The sequence below is a fragment of the Eumetopias jubatus genome, unplaced genomic scaffold (assembly GCF_037043125.1).
Source record: "Eumetopias jubatus isolate StellerSeaLion01/CBP00866 unplaced genomic scaffold, mEumJub1_p1.0 scaffold_4, whole genome shotgun sequence".
NCBI lineage: Eukaryota > Metazoa > Chordata > Mammalia > Carnivora > Otariidae > Eumetopias > Eumetopias jubatus.
The window spans coordinates 87,161,095-87,165,579 of NW_028274810.1; the positions used below are offsets into that span (position 1 = coordinate 87,161,095).

The window sequence follows — 4,485 nt, forward strand, 5'->3', positions numbered from 1 at the left end:
GGCGGCGGCGGCGGCGCGCGGCGCTCGCTCGCTGGGGGCGGCCCCGCTGCCGCCCCGCCCCGCCCCCCGCCCGGCGCGGCCGCCCGGCGCGGCCTCCCGCCGCAGCGCCCCCTCCGCCTGGGCCCGGGATGGCGCTTGCGCCCCGCAGCCGGGTCCGGCTCCGCTGCGGGGCCCTGCGCTGTCCCTGCCGACCCTGAGCCGCGGCGGTCCCCTCTGCACAACGACGGGGCTGCAGATGCGCGCTCCCGGGAGCTTTCTGTTGTTTTGCAATGAAAGCATTTGTTGGGCGTCCCCTGGGCTCCAGGCACCTTGCCAAGCGCCGAGATTCGAGGGGTGGACTTCTTGATCTGCTTCTGACAATCTGTAATTCCAGGGCCAGGCTTCACCCATCTCTGAGGACTGACCGGATAGGTATTTCGGGGGGCAGGGGGGCAGGCAGGCAGGGGAAGGGGTGGGGGGACAGTCTGCGTCTGCTGTGAAACAAAACCAGGGGCCTGTTAACTACTATCTTGAAGTTCAGAGTGTCTAGGGGGTATGTGCGGCACATCCTCTGGCCTCCCTCACCCAGCTCTGTGATCTGGACCCAGACCAAGGATTTTCTAGATATCCGGGTTGATGTAGGGTTGATGCCACAGTATTTTTCAAGAATTTTGGGTGTATTCATTTTCCAAATTGCTGTGTAACAAATTATCACAAATTTAGTGGCTTAAAACAACACACATTATTGTTTCATAGGTTCCAGCTCAGGAGCGCCAGCCTGGTCAGCTGAATCCTTTGCCCTGAGTCTCAGAAGGCTGTAATCCAGGTATCAGCAAGGCTGCATCCTCATCTGGACACTCAACTGGGGAAGAATCCACCTGCAAGCCCATTCAGGTTTTGTTGGCAGAACTTACTTCCTTTTTGTCTATATGACTCAGGGCCTGGGGTTTTTGCTGGCTGTCAGCAAAGCAGCAAAATAGTTCCAGAGGCCATCTGCAGTTCCCCGGGGGGTTACCACAGTTCCTTGCCATGTGGGCTTCTCCAACATGGCTGCTTACTTTATCAGGCCCACAAGGAGAGTCTCTAGTTCCAGTCTGCTAAGACTGGGTTTCACATAATGAAACTTATTATGTATGCAGTGGGAGTGATTACTTTCCCATCACTTCTGCCATATTCTATAGGTTAGAAGAAAGTCACAGGTCCCACTTGAACTCAAAAAGAGGATCACACCTTTGTGTGAATATCAGGAGGCCAGAATCACTGGGGGTTACCTTAGGTTCTGTCCACCACATTGGGATTACTGGAAAACCTAATGAAAAGGATAAGAAAAGAGCGAGCTGGAGACTAGTATAGGAGAGAGTAAGAAACAAAATCAAAACACATGATGCAGGGGCACCTGGGTGACTCAGTTGGTTGAGCATCCGACTCTTGGTTTGAGCTCAGGTCATGACCTCAGGGTTGTGATATCAAGTCCCAGGTCGGGTTCCACGTTTGGCATGGAGTCTGCTTGTGATTCTCTCTCTCCCTCTCCCTCTGCCCCTCCCCCCTGCGCCCTCTCACTCTCTCTAAGATAAATCAATCTTAAAAAAAAATACATAATGCAGAGGGATAGAAAGGTAACAACAGTGACCTCAAGGATCACTAATTGTTACACATGCCAGAGGCTGCCCAGCCATGCCCTTTGTGCCAAAGATTCTGGGTTTGATGAGCCCCACCTTGGAGTGAACCACGTTGTGGGCTTCCTCCCCTCTTGTTCCTTGGCTGTAGAACAAAGTTAAAAACTGGACATACTGGTTTCAGTATAGATTCCTGTTGTCCCACCCAACTGGGTTCTTTTGCAACCTCAAACCTTTGCTTGCTCCTTGTCATTTTACAGAAACTCAAACTATCTTGCTTGATTTCAGCTTCCCTCCTCTCTACCTCATAATTTTTCCCTATTTGCATCGATCCTTGCCTCTCATCTTAAAGATGTGGGCCTCTTTCTGCCCATGGCCAGCCCTCCATTCATGTCCTACCTCTCTCTCTGTTCATAGAGACTACAAACACACGCTCCATACTCTCCCAATTAAAAAGCAGGGGGCACCTGAGTGGCTCAGTTGGTTAAGCCTCAGACTCTTGATTTTGGCTCATGTCATGATCTCAGGATCCTGAGATCGAGCCCCACATTGGGCTCAACTCTGGGCATGGAGCCTGCCTAAAATTCTCTCTCCCTCTCCCTCTGCTCCTCCCCCTACTTGTGCATGGGCATGCACGCACTCTCTCTCTCAAATAAATAAATAAATCTTTAAAAATAAACAAATAAATAAAGAGCAAAACTAAACTAAAATACCAACAACAGAAACAGCATTCCATGTTGGCTGCCTCCTCACTCTAGTGTCAGGTTTATCTTTTTCTCTCTCATTTAAAGAGTAGCTCTCACTTCCATGTCACCTATTCACTTATTACTTTTTAAATTCTTTTTTTTAAATTTTATTTATTTATTTGAGAGAGAGAGAGCATGAGAGGGGGGAGGGTCAGAGGGAGAAGCAGGCTCCCTGCTCAGCAGGAAGCCCGATGTGGGACTCGATCCCGGGACTCCAGGATCACCTGAGCCGAAGGCAGTCGCTTAACCAACTGAGCCACCCAGGCACCCCTCACTTATTACTTTTTAAATTTAGCCTCTGTCTACATCACTCCCCTAAAACTTCTATCTTGGGGCACCTGGCTGGCTCAGTGGGTAGAGCATGCAACTCTTGGTCTCAGGGTTGTAACTTAAGGCCCCACATTGGGTGTAGAGATTACTTAAAAATAAAATCTTTAAAAAAAACCCACCTTCTATCTTAAATGTCACTAGTGGCCCATTTAGTGTGACATAAACTACTCATTCTCACCAACACTCACAGTTCCCAGCCTCTCTTACAGATGGGTGTGACCAAGTGACTGAATTCTGGCTAACAGAATGCAAGTGAAAGTGACAAGCTGGCTCATAAAACTCCCAGGTGCTGATCTTTGCTCCCGTTCCCACCTGCTAGCCGAATGAAGGAGACTGAGTCAAACCAGATGTGCCCATTCCAAATTTCAGGGTCCCACTCCTCCTCCATCACTGGAAAGACTTAATAAGACTGCATTCAAGGGGCACTTGGGTGGCTCAGTCGTTTAAGCATCTGCCTTTGGCTCAGGTCATGATCCCAGGGTCCTCGGATCAAGTCTAATGTCGGGCCCACTGCTCAGTGGGGAGTGTGCTTCTCCCTCTCCCTCTGCCTGACACTCCCCCCCCCCCCGGCTTGTGCTCTCTCTCTGTCAAATAAATAAAGTCTTTAAAAAAATAAGACTGAGTTCAACTATTGTAAATCTGCAACATGTACAATATTTTATTTGTAGCAAATAAATCTGGGGCTAGGAGAAATAAGAGATTCTCTTATGGTTATCCTGGAAGCTCTATGACTCTCTGACCATGACTTAGGTTGAAAATTTAAAGACCCAAGCTTGTCATCTTCTTTGTGCAAGTACTCTGATGCATTCACAAGCATTCCTGCCATACCAAGTCCCCATAGTCATCATCACCGCCATAATAGTCTAGTGCAACACTTGGGCCCCCCAAGGCACTTGCTTGAGTTGGCAAGTCATCCCAAATAACAAGTGATAATCTGATTAATCATGATGCCACAGCCGTGGATTAGTTGCATTGCATTTCTCATTGGCAAGGAGCTCAGCACATTGAAACCCAATGACACAACCAAACCAGATCCCTATTCCCATCTTTTGAGGTCTATTTCCTGGGACCCCCTCCTATTACCAATTTCTGTATCAGTCAGGGTCTAGCCAATGGACAGAGGGAGTTTAATATAAAGAATAGTTGGAAGAGTTAACTAGGTATAAAGCTGTTAACTAACTGAAAAGGTAAAAAGACAACTCTGAGATATCACGGAGCAGCAACAGCAGGAGCCATCTATATAACTCACAGAGCTAGGAGAACAAAGGGAAGCATCTGGAATTACGAAAACTTAGAAGAGGGGCTCCACAGAGCTGAAACTCAGACCTCTAAGTCTGGTGCTGGTGTCTGGTGTCTGAGAGGGAGGAAGGACCAACACCGCTGAGGAGAGTGCCACCGGGCTGAGGCTGGTGTCTCTGACTGCGACACCATGAAGCTGGTTCTGCAAAACCAGCTGTTGTGAAAACTCTGCAGCGTGGATTCAGCTGCTGCTACAGGAAGGCCCGGCTGCTGCCCAGGTGAAGGAGCTTTGCTAGTGACCTCACAGGAAAAGGAAGCAAACAGAGGGAGGGAGCTTCTCTTCCTCCTCTGGACTCACTATCTCCCTCTGGTGGTCCTTACCGGCAGAGCCACACACAAAGCCAGCTGACAAAGCAGAAATGGATTTGCTGAGTCCCAGCTCCAGTATCTCATAGTAGAAAGCAGAAGGGTGTGTTTAGAGCTGAGAGACAATAACCTACTAACTAGCATGGGCGCTTTTATAAAGCATTAGGAGAAAGAGGTGAACTTAGGTGAGAATTGGCTGGTTTTCAAGC

General features: G+C 49.1%; 1 long non-coding RNA gene across 2 annotated transcripts; it reads left to right on the forward strand.

The window, feature by feature from the left end:
* The first annotated feature begins 127 nt into the window (after positions 1–127).
* Positions 128–3,263, forward strand: LOC114216926 (uncharacterized). Of its 2 annotated transcripts, none has more exons than XR_003610878.2 (3): positions 128–411; positions 736–873; positions 2,862–3,263. It is a non-coding gene; the product is annotated as an uncharacterized LOC114216926 (long non-coding RNA). The 2 variants fall into 2 exon arrangements; XR_003610877.2 differs by having other exon boundaries at positions 2,881–3,263.
* Positions 3,264–4,485: the final 1,222 nt, after the last annotated feature.